This window comes from Podarcis muralis, chromosome 4, assembly GCF_964188315.1.
Source record: "Podarcis muralis chromosome 4, rPodMur119.hap1.1, whole genome shotgun sequence".
Taxonomy (NCBI): Eukaryota; Metazoa; Chordata; class Lepidosauria; order Squamata; family Lacertidae; genus Podarcis; species Podarcis muralis.
The window spans coordinates 69,191,049-69,213,575 of NC_135658.1; the positions used below are offsets into that span (position 1 = coordinate 69,191,049).

A 22,527-nucleotide genomic window follows, 5' to 3' on the forward strand; every position below is an offset into this window, starting at 1 on the left:
TGGTGATGTTTTCTGTCTTCAATCACCATGTAGCTTTGTAAGGAAGGTAACGTGGAAATGGGTAACAATGGAGTGGAAATGTATAAGAATGAAAACATGCAATTGTCTTGTTGTTTTGCTGCTGTTTTTCACACACTGAAGAATGTCCCAAAGTGACTCTCAGCTTGACATTAAATCTCAGTACAATAAGATCATTAGAAAGCAATATGCTCATCCAAAAATATTTATAAAATGGCAAATCCTACACAGTCCACTTAAAGATGAGCACTAAAAAGCAAACACACACAACTTGCTTCCTTCTCAATTAATACACACCTGGATATTGTTATTATTATTAGTCTTAATCTAGTAGCTATAAGCAAACAATGATGGCACCAGGCATACTTCCCTAGGAAGCGCATTCCTCAAATGGGGAACTGCCACTGAGAAGGCGCCTTCTTGTATTACCACCTTCCCCACCCTCCTAAGAGGAGGCAGAAAGAGAAGGAGCTCTGATGACAAATGGGGAGTCTGAATGAGTTCCTATGGGAAGAGCAAGCCTTGGAGTATTGGGTTCCTAAGTGGAATAAGACTTTAAAGGTCAAAACCAGACAGCGCAGTGTTAATACACTCCTATTGTCTTATCACTCATCAATTGCCCATAATTTGTGTTAATACGCTCTGTCTTATTACCCATCAATGACCATATAGAGCACAAAACAGTCATGTATCAAGACTTGATACAGGAGGAAGATTCTTTTATAAACATGTTTTGATTCAATCAAGTGAATGATACAAAAGTGACAATAGATCCATATAATCAGGGCAACCAACACTAAACTGTTAAGATAACTAAAACAGATATTTAAGGGAAGAAACTGTGGCTTGGCATAACGGGGAAAATGTGGTGGAAATCCTATAGGACCAAATAACAGATGGAATACAGTCAGAATAAATCATAGTTTAGAACTAAGTTAGCCGGAAGCAGATAACTTGGAAGCAACATAATTTAGGTTATTTGTTTAAAATCAAATGTCATTGCAAAAACAACGCACCATCGACATAAAACAAACGAACACCTGTGTATGAACTATACTTGCATCATGCATGGAACTCATGCATCAGGAACAATTGAACACATAGCAATAAACATTTGTTAACTGCAAATGTAAACATTTTTTAACAACATACATCGGAAGCTAATTTACACAGATCCATCGAGCTCAGAATATTCTGTAGTGACTGCCCTCTCCAATGTTTCACACTGTATCTACTACAAGTAGTTGCAATTGCTTGTATCAACTTGTAACTAAGTTTCTGGGCAACTGCTGCAAACAAACCTGTCTGTCTTAAAAGTAAAAAAACCTATGCAAAACAGACAGCAAAAACTGACTTTTTGAAGGCCTGTAAACTGCAACAGCTTACTAAGAAATCCCTTTTTAAAACAACCTTCTATGAAAGGGAGGATATTAAACTATGTAACAAACTTTCTCCTCTTTCTGACCAGATACACACAGGTTAATAAAGGCACCAGAATATCTACCATCTAAATGAATAGTGGGTGTTCCAGAAAGCATTGTGTCACAAATGCTCAAATATGTACACTCTTGAATATATGTTTTTTCCTAAGCTTGGTGCACCTTAATAATGCTTTTCAAATCCAACAGGAAATCTCTAAAGAAGATTCAGCACTCTTGAGTTCAACTGTGTCTAAAAACAATAGTCTTGTGGCACCATGAATACTATAATAATAGAATTTATAAGATGAAATATACTCTAGTTCACAAAAGCTTGTGTGATAATTTGTTAGCCTTTAAAGGTGCCGCAAGACTCTTGATTGGTTTTGCTGCAGAAGACTAACTTGGATATCCATCTGGAAACTGTATTTAACATTTTTGCAGACAGGCCGTAAGCCAGAATTAGTGCTTCACACATGGTATTTGTTCAAATAAGCATCTTTTAGGATAATGACACCCCAGTAGTTACTGCTTTCTTAGCCAATACACTCTGGATGGGAGTCCAATCTCTGTCTACAAATGAGGGTGGGGTACCATAATGCGTTCATGATATAGATCTTAAAACCTGATTTTGAATTATTGCTATAATTAGAAATGCAAATCATTCACACAGATCACTGCTGCCTACGTTATTTGGCCAATGGTTTTTTACCCATACAAAAAATTAACTGCGGAGACTACTAGATCTCCAGCATAACAAAACATGAAGTTCAGAATTACCTATGCCAATCTGGAAGCAATAAATCTTGCAAGTGATTTATGCCTCTAACACCTTACTAACCAAGAAACTCCAAGTCTTTAACACTGTTAAGCTATTCTATATCAGAGCTATCCCATGTGCCACTCATGTTATTCTGATTTCTTATCCTGTTTTAGCTTTGCTGTGACAAACTACAGTTTTAAACTGTAGTTTAAATTGCTGTAATAATAATAATAATAATAATAATAATAATAATAATAATAATAATAATAATTTATTTATACCCTGCCCATCTGGCTGGGCTTCCCCAGCCACTCTGGGCGGCTTCCAAAAAAATATTAAAATACTGTAACCCACCCTGGGACCTTTGGGTGAAAGGCAGGTAATTAATAATAACAAAATATAAATAACACTGGGTGCCCTTGCTGACCAGAATAGCAGAACCCCACACTTTTAAAGTACTGTGCACTTGTAAAGTATTCTGTGGTTTTATCTTATACCTTAACATTATAAACCCATGGCTCACTTGAAGTTGATTTGCTTGAAAGGCAAGTATAAAGGCTATAGGGAATTTGTTGCACCCTAGACAGCCTTGCAGCTGCCAGGGCAACGAGTGGGGTGGAGGACAGAATGTATGAACTGATTTCTCCAAAGATGACTTCGCTGCACCATAACTAGGTGGTGACTGGCAGGCCTGCAATAAACCCCATAAAAATGGCATGCTAGAGGCTAGCCAGAATGAGGGGAAGAATCTGTCCTTTGATTCGGTTCCTAGCAAGACTGTGATGCTATCCACGATAGATATGGATAGATACCATCCGCCCATAATGCTTGGAAATGTATTACTTACTCATTTGCTTTTGTATATAAATGTAACCTTTTGTATTGGGAACCCATACAAGCAGTCGGACGTGAAACACAAATACTCCCTTGCTCGAGAAAGGCAGCTGTAGACCTGCAAGACCCACCCTGTAGTTATACAAAGGGTGGAACAGATCTGGAGAGATTTCCTGGCATATTTCCATGTTAAAATTCCCTACATTATATTGACAGATTCCCCTTTAAACATGTAGCACAGCTTTACACCCACCCGTTTCCCAAGATAGCTTGAACTTAAACACAAATTTCATTCTTCCCAACATTTGTGTTTCTTTTGATCCCTGAAATCAGGCAGGGAAGTGGTGGAAGGGGGGGACAAAGACACACACACACACACACACACACCAATTCCTCATTGTTTCAGCAACATCCTAGTGTTAATCACTTTATAAACAATTTCAGTTTCCTTCCCTTCCCAAAATATATATGTGAACAGAATGGGATGATACACACGCTTTAAATAAAAGCTTCAAACAACCAAACCAAAAATACGCTGAAATAAAGGAGGCTCTTATTACTGTGCCAACTCCTGGAATACAGGAATTTAAGTAATTGGATTGTTGTTTTTATTTTGATTACAGTGGTGCCCCGCAAGACGAATGCCTCGCAAGATGAAAAACCCGCCAGACGAAAGGGTTTTCTGTCGCGGAGGCGCTTCGCAAGACGAAGTTCCCTATGGGCTTGCTTCGCAAGAGGAAAACGTCTTGTGAGTCTCGCCATTCCCCCCCCCGCTTCCCCCCCTTTTCAAAGCCGCTAAACTGTTAATAGCCTTTTAACAGCTTAGCCGCTAAGCCCGCTAAGCCGCTAATAGCGCTAAATCGCTAATAGCGCTAATCCACTTAGCCGCCAATGGGGTTGCTTCGCAAGACGAAAAAACCGCTAGAAGAAAAGAATCGCGGAACGGATTCTTTTTAAATTTTGATTTTATTCTGGGAACCATCCTGAGACCTTCGGGTATAGGGTGGTATATAAATTCAATAAATAAAATCAAAATCATCATCAAAATCAAAATCATCATCTTACTAACCTTCAATATCTTCAATATTCATTAACCAAATTTAGAATTAAGTACATGTGTTTTAGAGCTGGAAATGAATGTTGGCTTTTTACAAATGAGTTAACAAATGAATTAGTATCAAATTTCCTTGTATATATGCAAACAAGGAAAGAGTATTCATGACAGCACACTGATCTATAAATAGGGCTTGTCAAGTGTATTTCTGAACGCAAATTTGAAACAGAGCCCAAGAGAGTCAGACTCTCTCTCTCCAACTATGTAAATTTACATCTTTCTGCCAGCCATAAATTTCATAAAATAATTCAGTATAAACGGTTCCCAAGGATACGACAAGTTGTGGTAAATTGCATTGCAAAAGAACGAAACAGAAAAGTGCACTGCTACATACACACAAATAAACATTTAACCTATTTATTTGTTTTAAAGTTGTCTATACCACTCTTCCTAAAAACATCTAAAGCAACATGCAGACATAAAAAGTGTAAAATATGTAAGACAAATCGAACTAAATAAAAATTACAGATAGGTAGCCGTGTTGGTCTGCCATAGTCAAAACAAAAAAATTTTTTTTTGTTTTAAATAAAAATTGTCAGCACAAGAAACAGGAGCCAGCCACTTAAAAAGTTCATTGGAAAAGAAAGGTGCCAACAAGCCTTTGAAAAGATGCAGTAATAAGACCACATGAAACTCTTAGGAGAGGACATTCCAATGCACTAGGGCCACAATGGGAAAGACCCTGTTCCTTTAGAGGAACAATCTGATCTCCAAAGAGGTGGAATTCAAAACATTTCACTGGCAGATGTCAACTGCTGGAAAGTCCTATACAAGAGTATGAAAAATGTATTGGCTGTAAATGTGCAGGCATTAACTACTATAATTGCATGGTTAGAGACAATAGATGTGCAATTTTGTCTGATCATGGCAACTCTTCCCCCTTTTAGTCACTACAGGGGTGCAATTTGTGATGGTCATGTATGACTGGTACCTCACCAAGGAACTAGTTCACAGGAACTCACCTTCTCATAAGCCACAATGCATTGCAAGCCTACACTCGCTCAGATAGGTGATCATGTGACACTACTGGTCACTGCAACGTCATCATAGTATGGTGAAGTATGCGTTTGAAAATGCAATTTGGTTAAATTTTATTTTGGACTGTTAACAGTAAAATAAGTACTGGGAATACTGTTCCCATACAAAATTGCTTAATTAAAGAGAGCGAAGATCTTGAAAAGGGCCTCATTCCCAAGTTGTGCCCCAACACTAGGAAATCACCTTTTCAGGCACAGAAGCTGTTGAGCTGCTGAACAATGCAAGTATTTCTACACTGTCATCAGTTCTATACAACCAATTTTCTGGGTAACTGAGGGTTTATTTGCATGCAACCCACCTGTATACACAGGGATGCAAATAAACCCTCAGTCACTCAGCAAATTGGTTGTACAAGAAGACAATTATCCCAGAACATTGAGAATCATAATTAACAGTCCAAAAATACAATTAACAATCCAATTTAACCAGTGTCTGGTTCCATGGGAAGTTAGTACAGGGAGAAAATTGTTTCAACCAGCCTTCCATTCAGGGAGTAAGACGCATTATAGTAATCCATTCTCTTGATCAACAAAGAATCAAAGATGATGCTATTAAGACTCTTTAGGGTATAAAGATCATTTGGGATTTTCAGGCACTACACACTCTGATTTCTTCTGATTAGGAGCAAACTATAGTCTGTTGCTTCAGCTGTACTGAACAACCTATCATTTGCGTAGACTATGGTTTGTCAGCAAACCAGGACTTCAAATCATAATTTGAACTGGAATTATAATCCCGATTTGCAAACGCAGAGCTCATTAGACTGGAATAGACCATAAGGTTATTAAGTTCATTGCCTTTCCCAGGCAGCATTGTCTATACCTAACTCACCTCCTTAATTAACACAGACCATCCATCATAATCCAAACTACAGAGCAAAACAAGAATAAACCAGGGATGTTACTTTAGGTCATTCAAGCAAACGAGCAAAGATATTTATATCTGAGAATTCGAATGCTCTAGCTTTCTTTGGACACAGGTAGTAGAAAAGGAAATGTGGAGGCTAGATGGAAAATGTGTACACATTTTTCCACAACGTTGTGTTTTGCAGGAGCGTTCCATATTGGGATTAACAGTTGCCGCAACAAAAATATTTTATTTTCTTGGAGAGGTATTTGGGTTTTTTTAAGAAAGGTTGCCTCCCACCTTCATTCAGGCAAAAAGCACACAAACTGGTTTCTTACATATCACACCACTCATTATTATTTTTAGCACTTACTTTAAAATGTATCAATTATCCAACTGCTTTTTCTCCATGTATCTTAAAAGCGATCAAAAGCTTGCCTCCCATAAAGTAGCTTTGTTCTCTTACTGACTACCCCAGCACAAATATCATCCTAAATTGGGGGGAGGGGGAGCATACCATGTTGTTGTTTTTTTGGAATACAAAGGCATTTCCCCTCCCCTTAATTAACTTGGCTCGTTTGTGAGGATCTGTTTAGCCAATCTAATTATTTTGATTCCAATTTCCAGCCTTATCAGGGGCTCAGTGGTGCAAGAAATCAAAATGCCTGTCTTCTCCATATGTGGCAATCTAAAAAGCTAACTGCTTCTCATTTGCTGAGCTATCACTGCATGGCCCAGGGGGCCCGTCAGAATACAATTTACGTTCAGTCTTCTAGAGCTGGCTTGAAAGGGTTTTCCCCATGTACTGAGGCTGAGCATTTCATATTATACCATTTCAGATATGCTGCTTCTTGTTGCATCATCTGTCAAACCGCAGCAAATTCAAACAAGGAGCAGTGTTCTAGGAGAGACTTAAGCAAGTTCCTCCATTTATTTATTTTTTTAAAAAAGAAAGGTATCAGACACCTTTTATTTCAATATACTTTAAAAAGTCACAAAACCAACCTTGAAAAAGCCCTCTCGGTGGGACCAATTTTGTGAAACTCCGGAGCAGTAAACACACAGCAAAAAATAGCAACTGGGCAGAGGTTAATTTCACTGAGGAAAGACCCACTGTGAATGTAGCCAGCCAGCTGTCATTTAGGCCCATGTTTATTGGTCTTCTACATCACATAACCAACCTCAGAAACTTCTGGGTTGTGCTCCATCACAGCTTCGTGTTACATGAACGTATCAGTTTCTCCAAGGAAATAGAACAACACAGAAGCACTGTGGTCAGCAAAAAATATGCAAGGTATTTTACGAACTCTCGCACAAGCCATAATGTTGGCTAATATTTAAACGCTCAGTTCAGCCAATCAAGGATTTTGGCATTTTTCTTATGGGTCAACACAGCCTCTCTTCCTCAAAATGAAAAACTATACAGCTTTTGCAAGGTCAATGTCCAACAGAATTAGTAATAAAAATAGTATCAATTAAACGCCACAAGCATAGTAAGAGTAATTTGCATGTTAGCGCAAGAGCTGTAGGCTTTTATTTTCTCCCATTTTTATTAGAAATATAATATGTTTGGCAAGCTGTCTGGCCTCCCTTATGATGATGAATGCTGTAACAAACAATTTGCTGTATCTTTAGAGAAATGGTCAATTCAATTACATTACGCCAGAAGCTCTCCTATCCCTCTTTGCCAAATGTCTTTGCTGTACCCGGCTACAGACAGCCCATTTGTATTCCAGCACAGTAGGACACTTGTTTTATTGACGCACACAGCTCTACTTAGGTACTATCAACAGAACACTATTTCACTCCTCCAGCTCTCTGTTTCCTACCTGCACGTCCATACGCCTCCCCCCTCCGATTATTAGGATTTTCAGCTTTAGTGACTCCAATGCATACGCATTACTAATTATGTGCCTGAAACCAAGAAGCTATCAGCAAACAACAACAACAAAATACTTTTGCATCCAATTATGGAAGAAAGCTCTTTTGGGGAGCTGGAGGGGGGGGGGTGCGTCGGCAGTAGCAACACTTTCCAATTTAGATGATTTAAACACTGCATTTAAAGCAGGGCCTCAGATTCCGCCTTTGAGAGTACACCACTAATTGCTTCTGTTTCCCCCATTACTGCAGGAGCTGGTTTTCCTCAAAAGGATCAGCAAAAATGAGAGCAGCGAATGCGCACACATGTCAGGCCAGGCCCCATCAGTAATAAACTTATTTTCAGGTCACCTGAAAAGGATGCCCACTATTTAGACCGCAAGTTCCTCCTCCCTTCCTACCCTCACCCCCCAAAACTATCAGTCAAGCAATACCAGTTTAGCAACTCATTAACTACAGTCTCTCTTTTAATTTACTTTGGTTGGTGAGAAAACAGCACCTGCTCTCCACTACAAAGACTCACTGTGTGCAAAAAGGAGAATTAGCATTATGTCAACAGCTTCTGATTGGAGCCAAGCGAAAAATCCGGAGAAATATAAACCTATTCCATTTATCACAGGCACAGAATCATCATAAAAAGCAACCTGCTAGTCCCCAGGAATCACTTAAAACATCCAACCTCTAAACGAGCTTGTAAAACAACAGATTGTTCTTTGAAAGGCGTCTACTTCTAAATGCTTCAGCAGTGGTCATGATCAATTATCGTATTTACAACCTTGTAAAGCAGCAGTGTCTATATATTTAACACCTAGGCCAAGCGCATGGACTAGAATTCCTCCCTGCCCCCACCCAGCAAGATATACAGTAAATCTAATAAGAAACAAGAGAGATATTTAACCATGGCTGCAAACTTTCATCTGTTCATTACTTACGAGTCTAATAGTTAATCTGCTTAGTGCCAATTATTATCTGTGAGGACAACCACTTAACTGGTGGCTCCAAGAATTCAGGGCACACTTTGTTTTGTTTTACTAAATATCACTCAAAAAAGACCACAGCAAACTGGTTAACAAAGCCGGTAAACCAAAGTTTGGACATAACAAAACTAAAATTGCTCTGCTGCAATTTCTCTCATCTTATTATGGCTTTATTGGTTTATTTTAAGTGGCAAACGCGTATTGCAATCAAATAAGTGAAACAAAGCAAAACTAATGTAAGTCTGTACACAGTTGCATGAGATTAGGCCTCAACGCAGATACTGTAAATTTCCAGGATTAGCTGCTCATATATTTATTTCTTAAAATTTACAGGCAGCTTGGTTATAAAAACAAACACCCAAACAATCCTCCAAGTCCAAGCTGTTTACAAAAATGTAGTAAATGCTACATTTACTCAAGGAATACAACCAGTTGTTTTAATTCAACAGGGTAATAAACAATAATACATTTCATAGAAAAGCGGAATTGTGCTGTATGTTAATCTCTACAGTAGGGGCAAAATAGTTAGCTTCACTATAGGAAATGCAACCTTCACTCACTGCATAAATAATATGAAATCATAGCGGGTTTTGCAGTTTTCTCAGGTTCAGTAAATACTGGTGCAGCAGAATAACACTGGATATATCTTGATTACAATAAATATAGTTGGTATAGCAATCAGTGGCATAAACACCGTAAATTGGACATGTTCATGAATGGTGCTGGTTCCCATGTAATGTCAAACCGTGCAGTTTGCCATCCTGGTTTAGAGGGTTTGTGAAAACCATAGTTTGCAGTTTGTGAGGGGAGTCCAGGAGCTCTTCCATATAACAACAAACAATGGTTTGCAATTACATTTAATTCAACTCACTGTTAAGTTATTCAGGCTATAACTTGGAAGATGGACATTTGCCCAGTGCATTGGACAGAACAGCAACCAAGTTCCATTTCATTAAACCTGAATTCACGCTATAATTCCCAATGAATAAGACTAATTGCTTTACATATGCAAGTACAATACACACTGGACATATTCCAACAAAAGTTAAGCTATTTTAAGCTCCACTGGTTTCAATTGATCATGCCCACTGCAATTATACAATAGGAAAATAATTTCAGTAATTCACTTACTCTGGGGGAGGAGGGGATGCTGTCAAATCCCCAGCTTTCCCCAATTTCACTTCAGGCCAGCTTTCTCTCTTTTGATACCCTGTTCAAAACATAAAAACAAAAGCAGATTTATTACTACTACTCAAGATTAGAACTACTCAAAATACTCTAAAAACCAAATGAACAGAAGCAAAACCATATTATCCAAGGATACCGTCAATCAAAAAAGGCTGCTCAGATTACTCTTTGCATAGATGTTGTTCTTAGTTTCACATTGCTCCCCATTATTTCTGCCAAAGTAGAAAGTTGCACAGATCATGTTGGTTGTGTTCAGGTGTAATGACAAACCATGGCTTACCTTTATGAGAATGAGCATGTATGAGTCCTGACGCAGTCATATACCCCTTCCTCCCTCTTGCACAGAGAGGTAGGAATCTTCTGGTCTCAGTTTGTGGAATCTTAGTCTCCCCTAGTTTCTCATCACTGTGCAAGAAGGGAGGGAGGGGAGCTGGAAGAATGAAAAGCCATGGTATGCTCTCATGGCACCATGGTTTGGAGTTATACCTGGGCAAAGCAGTAATGCCCTTTTTATTTTTAAGTGTAGAAACTGAAAAAAGCCTTGAGCACAGATATAACTTATATACTCCTTCTGGAGTATATAAGTTATATACGTCCATCTTTGGTTCCCACCCTGTACTCAGCTCTCACTGTCAGCATGAGACAGTGGCCATACCAAAGGAAACAGCTTCAACTGGCCAGCTAAACCAGGTCAGGGTAGTCGATGGGTCTCAAACCCTCAGTGAAGTAGGGACTTTCCCTGCATGTGAAGACAGGCTCTGGTGGATTGGGCAGAGGAGACCAATAGCGGGTCCAATGGCGAAAGAGCCAAGCACCCGTGTGCATTAAACCATAGCTTATTTTAAATTATGGTTTAATGTTTTGTGAAAACCAACTCACTGGCTGCAAATACAGAGCTTGGGCAAATCATTTTACTTTGGCTTCCAGCACTGCATACCATTTCTCAGTTCTAGCTGCAAATACTGAACTTAGCAAGAGTGGGAAGCAGATTCTGGTTGCATTAAATCTGTATGCTCAACAATTGAAAACTAGATTATAGGATACAGAAGTTAAATGATGGTTTGTGCCCTGGTAAAAATTGGCTGGAACTAATAACATCCATGTTGCATGAATTGCTGGAATTAGTAACATCTATGGTGCATGGTGAATTCCACTGTCCTGCAAGTGCTTTCCAAACACAAAAGATCTGTATGAATCAAGTATTCCTATGCAGAGGCTGAACCATGTGGCTGCATGGATTCAATTTTATTTTGGAGAGGACAACAGTTCAGTAGTCCTGCTATGTCATCCTTCAACTACTCTACACGTTTGCTCTGAACAGCTGCTTTCCTTTCATTCTGATAACAACGGCTACTATTTATACCGGGGGCGGGGGGAGTGCTCCTGCCAATTCATCTATGACAAGCTTAGTGTTGAGCTGAATCATAAGTCCTAGCTTCTCAATCCCACTCGTGGTCTGTAATGCTCCCACTGCTTCCATCAATACTTCATGGCAGGGGCTCTGAAGATGGGCAAAGGTGACTCATTGGCCCCATTCAAACACAATGCTGCGCATCATGGTGTATTAATAGCAAGCCACACAATCTTCTCCCCTCTCTTTTTCTGTGGTCATTGAACGCTTTCATATCCAATTTCCATTAATCACAGTCTAGCATCTCGTCAGAACCCTAAACTGTGGTTTGTTATCTATGGTGTGGTTAAATAAATCTGCCTCGTAATCCATGATGGTTTGTTTCAAACTTTGTTCGTCAGATTCAGACAATATAACAAACAGCAGTAACCTAAGCTGTAAACAAAATCTTCCAAACTCCTCCCCACAATTTGATGAAGAAAGGGTGGGTGGGAGAACCTGAGATTCACTGCAGCTTCATACCAAAATGATGGTTTACCATGGCATTTAAACCAGATCATTGTGTTGGTGGCAGGGAAAGGATAGCATAGCACAGGAAACAGGGACTTTCCTAAGCATTTTACTGACATCCCCTCTCTTCAAGCACTGTGCTACCTACTACTCACTTCTTCTGCAGTTGCAAAGGTTGGAAACAGCCCCAGAAAAGCAAATGAAAAGCTCAGTTGGGGCAAGTTGAGTCTATTGAGCCTCACATCCTCGTGTTCATCAGAGGTACAGTGCTACCTTGGGTTAAGAACTTAATTCGTTCTGGAGGTCTGTTCTTAACCTGAAACTGTTCTTAACCTGAAGCCCTACTTTAGCTAATGGGGCCTCCCGCTGCCGCCGCACCAACGGATCACGATTTCTGTTCTCATCCTGAAGCAAAGTTCTTAACCTGAGGTACTATTTCTGGGTTAGTGGAGTCTGTAACCTGAAGCGTATGTAACCCGAGGTACCACTGTACTGAGTTTACTGAGTTTAGAATACTTTAAGTCAGAGGTTTTCAACCTTTTTGGGCCCACGGCTCCCTTGACCAACTACATTCTTTCTGCAGCACCCCTGTGGGCCTCAGGAGTCCAGTTATTTCACTCCTTGCCTACAGAGCTGGCAGTCCCTCACTGCTTTTCAAACTTTCTCCCTTTGTGAAATGTTCCCTCAACCTCCTCTGCTCTCCCCTCTCCCTGGGAGTCCTCAGGGCAGTCACTGCTGCCACCCCAGTCTCTGAGCTGAGAAGTGCCTCCTCACATTACCCCAAAGGGGCCTGGGAAGCACCTCCTGGTCAGCCCCAGAGGTACCATTCGTCTGGGGAGCTTGTAGCCAGAGCTGCTGCAACAAACAGCTGCACAAGCCTTTGGGAGGCAGAAACACAAGAGGAGTGAAGGAAACACAGAAGCCAGTGTTGCCCATGGCCACCATTCAAGGCACCTCAGGGTGCCACGGCACACTGGCTGAAAACTATTGCTTTAAGCTTAGAGAAGGCAGTATGTAAAGTTTAACAAACTGAAGGACATCATCCTCTTTCTACGCTCCTCCCAATGGGAACATGCAGATGGAGACAGATATAACCCTGCTTCAAGTCATTTACATACTGTCGTCTCTTGTACATTATTTACTGCAAAGCTCAATGACTAAGCTCTTTGGTGACAAAATGGCGTCCGAGCACTGAACCACTGGTATATAACAAGTGGACTCTTTATTACTGCTTTTGCAATAATTTAAGAAAAAAAACTATATTGGAAAGAAACTACTTTTGCCATTTTTATGGACGTTGATTGTTTGTTTACAGATAGTTGCCTTGGTGATATTATGTTGTGTTTTTATGTTATGATTGCATAACATATGATTATGTTATGGTTATGTTATGATTGCAGTAGTCATTGTTTCACCACCCTGTTCATTGTTTTAGTGTATGGAAAAAGTCAAGACCCAAGTATCCCCAGGCCTACACCTCCAGATGGTGGAGACACCAGGCGCCATCTTGGCAGCTTCACTTGGTTCAAGTGGCCAATAGCCAGGTACAATTTCAAACACTGCTTTCAATATCTATTTATTGTTACATTTACATCCCACCTTTCCTCCAAAGAGCTCGAGGTGGTGTGCATGGTTTCCCCTGTCCTCATTTCATCCTCAAAACAGCCCTGTGAATTAGGTTAGGTTGAGAGGCAATGGCGTCACGCCGTGAACTTCATGGATGAGTGAGGGTTTAAACTCTGGTCTCCCAAGTCCTAATCGAACACTCTAACCACTACACAATACTGGCTTTCAATATGACCACCACTGTAAACAAAACCCAACTAAAGAGACTTACAAGATACATAAAAAATTCTATTCAGAAGAAGGAAAACTTGTCATAAGAACTTAACCAATTTTTATTCAAGTAAAATAATCATCAGTGGAAAACATTTCGGTATGCAACTTCTTTCACAAATGTTTACTGCAGAGAACCTTGCCTCTAGAATAGTGCCTATAACCCCTTTCAGGGTGCAGGCTCCCCCAACCTGATAACCTCCAAATGTTTTGAACTACAACTCGCATCATCCCTAGCCAGCAGTGACCAACATCTGCAGGGCACCAGGTTGGCGAAGGTTGGCTTAATGCATGTATTTCCTAACCTCACATCCTTCCTTCTGAAAACATGAACATGGATACCAAAATGTCCCTCCTCACCCCACCAAAGTATGGTGAGCTGTGAAAGAATCTAGATAGACGTTAACTGGAGATCGTCCTGAAAATACTATCTGAAGAGCCAGCCAGAGCCCTAAGGCATTTCATGCTGATATGTTTCTGTGCTGGGTAAGAATTTAGTTGCAGCACGCTCCAACTGCAGACTAAAATCTCCTTAAAACAATTTTCCAGTGACATTACCTGCTACTTTGGTTCAGTTCAGTTCAGTTCAATTTACTGTGTCTCGCAAACAGGCATTACACACATGAAAATAATAACACGAATATGTTTACATTCACAGGACTACTTAAATACCAATAATTTGCAAATGTATAAGTGTATTAGCAAAATCCTAACAAATACTTACAATCAACTGTATTTGAGATGCATTTCATATTTTATATGAGGCTGTAATGCTATACTCACTTACCAGGGAGTAAGTCCCGTTGAACTCTGTTGAAATTGAGTATAGGATTACATTGCAAGAGTATTGTAACTGTTTTGACTTTGAATCCATTTGGTGTAGGTCCACCGATGGACAGTATCTATCAGCAGAAGAGCTAAGTGGGCAAACTCCCCTCCACAGGAAACTCCAGCCCCAAAATTGTCTCCCATACATTCTCCCATTTTGTCATCAGACATACACCTTTTCGATGCAACCACTTTTAATGTTTTGTTGTTACCTAGAGAACTTTATTAGGTGACATACGAACATTGTTAAATAATACATTAAAACTACATTTTATTTTAGAGACACATAATTGCACATATAAACCAAAAACCCGTAACATTGGTCTATAAAAACTACTGGGGTTTTCTTCACAATCATCTGCCTGTTGCAATGAGCTTGAATAGGGCAGATAACCTATTTGCTCAAAGATGTACAAATAAATGGTTATGTCAACATAGCAATTATGCAACATTTTCCATCCTTAGATGTCCTAATACATAATCAAGGAAGTAATGATTAACTCAGTTTTACAGAAGCTCAGCAACATCAGTGCTATAAAGACAACATTTTGAAAAGCAGATATGTAGAACGGCTTTATGTTTGATGCAAAAAGCTGAGAGGATACAGATGTCAGGACTGGGCCAGATCGATGGATACAACCATACCCAAAACTTGCCTAGAGCAGAAGTTGCTGGACTATGATTCCCATAATTCCTGATCAGTAGGGCTGGTGTATGTTGGAAGAAGGCTACAGGGCTTCCCAACCCTGGTATGTTCTTGAGCTTGAGAAACTGAAGCCCGAAGGACAAAAATGCAAAGGATTCTGCTCTTTTGATCAGGCATGGGAAGAAGGCCTGGGCAGTCCAAAAGCTTCATACTTCCTGCCAATCTCAAGGGCCAGTATTTTGCCCCCCCCACCTGCCCAATTCCATTCTGAGCCTAAGTGCACACAAGCAATGCTTGACCCTCTTCTGCTTAAAGCCTGAAAGCCCTTGACTGTGAGAGTGGTTTATGCTTCCACTTATGCCTTTGAGTTGCGCTTCCTCTTTTTAGGGGTATGCAGGAGGGTCCCTCCTTCTCAGGAGAGAAGTGAAAGCAGTCATAAAGGCCCAGAATCAGATGTTCTCTTCTTCAGCGGACATGTTTTTGATGGAAAAAAGACCTTTTTAGGGATTCCAAATCATAGTACAGTTGTACCTTGGTTTGACAAACGCCTTGCGACTCAATCGTTTTGGCTCCTGATCGCAGCAAAGCTGGAAGTGAGTGTTCTGATTTGCAAACATTCTTTGGAACCCAAACGTCTGACACTGCTTCCTTGGCTTCCGATTGGCTGCAGGAGATTCCTGCAGCCCATCAGAAACCGCACTTTGGTTTCCGAAAGTTTAGGAAGTCGAACGGACTTCCGGAACAGATTCCGTTCGACTTCCGAGGTACCACTGTATTAGAATCATAGTATTGTAGAGTTGGAAGGGACTCTGGGGATCATGTAATCCCCAGGAATATGCAGCTGTCCAATACAAGGCTCAAACATGCAACCTTGGCATTAACAGCAAAGAGGCTCACAAGGAAGACAAAATGCCACATGTGGGCTGCCCAAATTTATGTTGGGATACGCACTTACATCAGAAATACGCCAGAAAATGGCCCAATGAAAAATTGCCAAAAGGGGAGCAAGGAGAGAGCAATATTTACAAAAAGTGCTAGGTACCTGTATTTGAAGTCACCACCTAATTCAACAATTCACTGACTAGCCCATTAATGAATTATGCTTCATAGTGAAACTATTTGAAACAGACACCAAGCAAAGTAATGTTGATGTTGGGCCCTACATTTTGTTTAATTATTCATCTACTCTAATTGTGTTCTAAACCAGAGAAGGGGCGTCATCCTTCATTGTATACAAAGATCTGTGCAACTTCATGTTCATTAATATTCTGTAGTACCCAACTGTTATTATTACACATTATTATGCATTTTTCAGAAAGACCCAATTATCCAGACCCTAGATCCTGGGATTATTGAATTATTATTCTTCAATTCAAATTAAAAGAACAAAGAGCAGATTAGAGTTGCAATAAAAATGAGTTTCTTGACTAAAACCCCATCCTAAAAATCTGTACAGTAAAACCTTGCACCCCTCAAAGTCTATAAATAGTTATACATACCATTCAGAACCAGATTTCTTTCTTGTTATCTTCACTTTCTTGTTTAACCACCATTGTTCATCCTATTGCTCCTGAATATTAAAAGTGCATTTTAACCATACAAGCCCATCAGGTCATGGCTATTATGAAGTATGCGTGCATGTATGTATATTCGTATGTATTTATAAAGCATTCATGCCCTGCTTTTCCATTTAAATTTCAGCCAACAAAAAATATACCGAAGATTAAGCACATAGGGATATCAAGTTTAAAATAAATAAATCACAAAACTGATTTAAAATATTTATATCTTAGCTTTCCGTAAAATGCTCAAGATAGCATTCCAGGAAATATAAAAACTGAAAAACAGTTCAATAGGCCAAATGCCTTTTGAAATAAGGTCTTCACAAGATGGCAGGAAACCATCTCAGAGAAGGGAAGGCAAACTTCTCCTGGTAGGGCACGGGTGTCAAACACAAGGCCCGCGGGCCGAATCTGGCCCGCCAGACCTTGTCATGTGGCCCATGTAGCCGCCAGCCCGGCCTGCCCGCTTTCCCCTGGGAGGCGGTGCGCTGTGGGCGGGGCTGGGGGCTGGAAGGCGGGCGGTGGAGAAAGTGAGGCGCTCCCTTCCCGCGCCGTTACTCGGCCGGCCTGAGAGAAAATTTCTGAGGCAGCGGCGGCCTTCGTCCAGGGTCGGGGGGCCATGGCGGGACTTTGCCCTGCCGGCGGCCTGGAGCATCTGGAGCTGGGGCGGCTGCGGGACCCGCCGGGCAGCGGCGGCGGCGGAGTCGTCATCGGCGCTTCTTCTCCTTCTCCTCCTCCTTCGTCTTGCTCGCCGCCGCCACCACTCTCGTCTTGCTCGAGGAAGGCCTGGAGCCGGGACAACCCGGGCTTCGAGCCCGAGGAGGAGGTGGGCGAAGCGACCAGGGCGGCTGGCGGGAGCGCGGCGGCGGGGCCCGTGCTGCAGATGGGCGTGGTGGAGTGGGGCCGAGGAGGGGCGCCTTCGCCCTCGGAGCCCGACACCCAAAGGGCCCGCCGAGAGCGGGAGGCAGCGGAGGCGCAGGCGGCATGGCGAAAAGGAAGAAGGCGGAGGGGAAGGCGAAGGCCAGCGGCCTTGCTCCTCCGGAGGCGCCCCACCGCCGCGTTTCCCTCACGAGGAGACAGGCGAGGAGGTCGCTGAGCAGCCGCCGCCTCGCCGCCTCACCTGGGCCAAAGGGATGGCGCACCGCCTGCGAGGTGAGTCGCCGCCCGGCCGGGCTCTTCCGTCGCCCTTCCTGGCTCGCATCTCTCCTGTTTCACCTTATTACTTTTTTGTTACTCGCGAGTCTTCTGCTCTGAAGACAGATGCAAATAATCCGTTCAGCTCCTCTGCAATCTTCCTTCCCACCTTTAGCACACCTTTGATTCCCTTGTTGGCCAAAGGCTCTACCAGAGACATGTCCAAAGTCCGTTTTGGGGGCCTAATGCGGCCCCTTCGGCAGTTTATGGGGTAAAATCCTCAAAAAAAAGCTCAACAATTTCAATCCTAAAAAAAGCGCAACAACTTTGGTTGGCCCTCACGGCCGTTCACTTCATCAAATCTGGCCCTCCTTGAATAAAGTTTGGGCACCACTTTGGTAGGGAGTTCCTCACCCTAGGCAGAACCACAAAGTCCCCTCCTGTACCCAATGAATCAAACTTAAATGTTGAAGGGACATAGAGAAAAGACACTCTTTGGTAGATATCCCAGTCTTAAAACTTTGAGGGGTGCAAATTTAAGGACCTTCATGTTGAAACATATTTTGAGAAAGGTCAGAAGCAAACAAGGCTGTTGCAAAAGGGAAGTCACATGCTCCCAGTAACTAGCTTCAACCAAATATCTAACTGCTGTGTTGTAGACTTAGCCATCAATTGTTAGGAAACTATCTGTCCAGGGACCCTGGGAGACCTCCTCTGAGGATGAGGCATGGGACTCCAGAGAGAATCCCAGTACAACTGGAAGAACCTGCTAGAGTCCTAAGACATCCAGAAAGACTGTCAAGGGCACCTCACCAGCCATTCACCACCCACAATCGCTACAATAACCTCTACAGTCAAGCCCTCCCTCGACCAGCTTCAAGATTAAGGCAACAGACCAGTGGAAAGCCCAGAGTCTGCTAGGAAGTTTTAGCAACAGTGGTCTCTCACAGAAAAAGGGTTTGCTCAAGAGAAGGAAGAAGTCTGAGAATATTCAGGGGTGAACAATGATGTAGCTGGTGATCAGAATGAAGGGTTGGCGGTGAGGAGATAAGCCTCATTTGTGGGGAGAACAGCTCCAGCTCCAATCCTGAGTCACAGATATCAACATGTCCTATTCCACTGCTTACCTTTCCTGTTCTCTGGGTCATTTATATTGTCAACAACTAAGTTTGCTAGAGAAGCACTTGGATAAGGAGATGGAGATGTCTGTAGAGGTCAGAAGACCAAACTCCACTGTTCGGCACATCACACTGTATCATGAAGACAAAATGTCTGCTGGCCAGAAAATGCCTATCATTTGATTGTCCCATGGCCAAAACATCCCTTTGTTGCCTCTGGGGTAGGTGGACCAAATAGAGCTGGGAAGATGGTGCAAAAGTTGTAATAGTTTAGGATGACTTAATCTAGGAATTAGGTATTGGGAAATGTGAATATTCACAGGTCTGGAAAGTACACCATCGAAGATGAGAGAAGGTCATGAAACAAGTCTAATAAAAAACCTATTGTTTCCTTGCCATTCTGAGATTTTTCCAAAGTGAAGCTCCTGACCACAATTTTAAAAACAAATCCTGATTCTAGGCTTATGGGTGCTCATACATGATAAAGATGTTTCCATGTAGGCTGATTAAAAAACCCCAGCAAAGGTTGGTTTTGTTAAGTCTCAGCTGTGATTTATTTAGTACCTCTCATTGTCTGAGATACTTAGAACTGCATGCCAACTGTACAATCATGCAGTGTTAGAATTTGCTTCCATTATGTAACACAACTGCTGAGCTGCAGAACATTTAAGAACTAAAGAATGAAAAGATAGCCCTAATTAAACAGTCAGTTCCACATTCCTAGGTATTCGTTGACCTAGTTTGGAACACCACACCCTACTGTGTTGTGAGGGTGGAAACAAGAGTACCTCGGAATATCTGCTGGCAAGTTGACACTTGCAATTTAATGGTTTGGCATGCTATCACAGCAACTATTCTTTGTTCCTTAGCCAAAGTTTGGCAACACAGGCTTCACAAGCTCCACTGATATAAGCACCCCTATGCAACAAGTAGGGGTTGGCCTGGGTGAATTATTTGAGTATCTGACCATATAAAACATACCATAGATATACAGCAAACCAGACTGCGGGCAGGGGATACTTCAGCGTTTTAAGCCATGTGAATAAAAGGCAGCTACAGGTGGTGGCAGCGAAGAGAAATAAATATTTGCTAAATCTAAACTCCAGTTACAAAAGTGAGATTGGCTTGTATAAGCATACTTAAACAGAACAGGGTTGTTCACCAGTATAGCTGTTGTTTCCTTGGGTGGTCCTTTCTAGAAAGGTTTCTACTTTTCAAGAGTTGCCACGGGTATTCTTCCAAAAGTGCAAATCCAGCAGTATGTAGACTATCGTGACCACCATGAGGGTTTTATTTATTGTTTTGGTCCACAATATCCTGGTATGAAAATTGGGGGTGGGATGCGTGATTGCACAGAGGACCAATTGTAAAAGCAACCACTATAATTAAGCAACCCCCTTTTCCTTTTTTGTGGCTTCTATGCAGTCACACTGCGGAGCTGATAGTTTTCTCTCTCCAAGTGTCTGACTTGCCTTAAGAACTGCAATTCTGGCAGAAAGCCCCTGCAAATGTAGCCAAACTATTTACTTAGAAAACATTAACTGGGATCCCACAAGCATCTCTATTGGGACTAGTGCTTTTTAAACATTCACAAATTATCAAAAAGTTTTAAATCAGTAAATAAAGTTGCTAAGGCAACTTGAATTGGCAACTGGAGATAATCATCCTCCCTTCTGATTTATTAAAAAAAAACACCATAACAGATGCACAAGTATCCCAGGAGAACTGGGGTCTAATTATATAGACCAAGAGAATGCTATCATAAAAGCTCCACTGTAGACCTCTTTTGAGGAATTGGTTTGTGTGCAGTCCTATGTGTTTTACTAGGAAGTAAGTACTGCACTATGAAGTTCAATGCTTCGTCTTGGGTAAGCTCGCATACGTTTGCAGGCCAAGTGCTCAATCAAACTTGCACACTAAAAGTCATTTCATGTTGAACTGTGAGAGCAGCTGTGTTCCCATCTCCCGTCCCTTAATACAGGAAGCAAATCTGGCTGGGGTTTTTTTATTTCTTTTTTTTAAAGAACAGGAATGCTCCTATACAAGCTGATGTTCTTGGCTGCTTTCAGTGTCTATTCCCCTTCTGCCAGCCAGGAGAAGAAGAAAAAACATGACAGGGATTTAACATTTCAAAGACTGTCTTAAAACACAGAAAAATTCTTATTTGTGTAAATAGCCAGGGAAATCGTTCTTCATTCATGCATGTCAAGGCAGGTTTCTTTTATTCTTGCAGTCGCCATTCAGTATTTATACATCTGAATTTTGGTATCTTTTTAAAAAAAATAATTGCAGAGTGTGCTATAGTGTAGATTTAAATAAAAAGGAATTAAATGACTAAAACAATTCAATTCTCTTGACACCTTCAAACTGTTCTATTAAATTCTGAAATCTTAAAAAGCTTAATGCTCCAAGTAGAATTAATTGTTAAAAAGTATCCTTTATTAAGCAATGATATAGTAATTATATGCTTCAGAGGAACTTCTAACATCTTGCCAATGGAACATGTGGCCACATACACAGATCGGAGTATTCTTAACTACAAATTAAAGCCATGTTTTCACTTGCCTTATTAGGAACTTGGCTTTCATTCACATATATTTGGATTTATGGGAAATAGTGGGTGATGGGCAGAGGCTGGGTTAGCTGCAGAAGGGTACTACAGAAGCCAACTTCTCCATTTGTCCTAAATAATGTTTTCTGACATTGGCAAGAATAACTCCCAGTGAATGTTGTGCTCTGCTGATCTCAGCCAAGATATAAACTTGTATTTTCAACACTCAATATCTACCATATAGGCTAATGGAAACTTTACAGACCACATTTTCCTTCTCACAGCAAAAATGTCACCACAGATGAGATAACAATCTTAACATCAGAGAAAATAAAAATAGCTTTTTTTTAAAGCACCCTTTGTTTTCCTCCTTTCTGGAGCTGCTTCTGTCCACTCTCTGCCACTGCAATGGGTTTACCTGCCAACTTTCTAAGTGTTTTGCCACTCAGTATCTTGGAATCTAGTGGATCTCATCTTCTGTTTATCTAGAAATTTTATTGGGCAAGGGACCCCCACCCCAGAGCATATTTTCTGGATGTGTGCAAGGGGCTGCAAGGGAGGGGAGGGGAGAGGAGAGGAGAGGGAAATTCCATTACACAAGTGAAAACTGTTGCACAACCGGATACCACAACTGAGCATCATCCATTCATACCGGGAATCTAGGTCAGTCACCGCTATGATCAGGCATCAGGTATTTTTATGTTGTAAATGGCCCTGTGATCTTCGAATGAAGGGTGGTATACTTACTTACTTACTTACTGAATGAATGAATGAATGAATAGGTAGGTAGGTAAATGGAATCTTGAAGAGTGTCTGAACTACAGGGGTACCTTGGGTTACATACGCTTTAGGTTACAGACTCTGCTAACCCAGAAATAGTACCTCGGGTTAAGAACTTTGCTTCAGGATGAGAACAG

General features: G+C 41.2%; 1 protein-coding gene across 3 annotated transcripts in view; it reads right to left on the reverse strand.

Moving 5' to 3' along the window:
* Positions 1-22,527, reverse strand: part of TBL1X (transducin beta like 1 X-linked) — a 134,969-nt gene that overhangs the window by 84,129 nt on the left and 28,313 nt on the right. For all 3 annotated transcript variants that reach the window (XM_077927524.1, XM_028727727.2, XM_077927526.1), the window contains exon 2: positions 10,018-10,096. The gene's annotated coding sequence lies outside the window, so the exon portion shown is untranslated. The remainder of the gene's footprint in view (positions 1-10,017; positions 10,097-22,527) is intronic.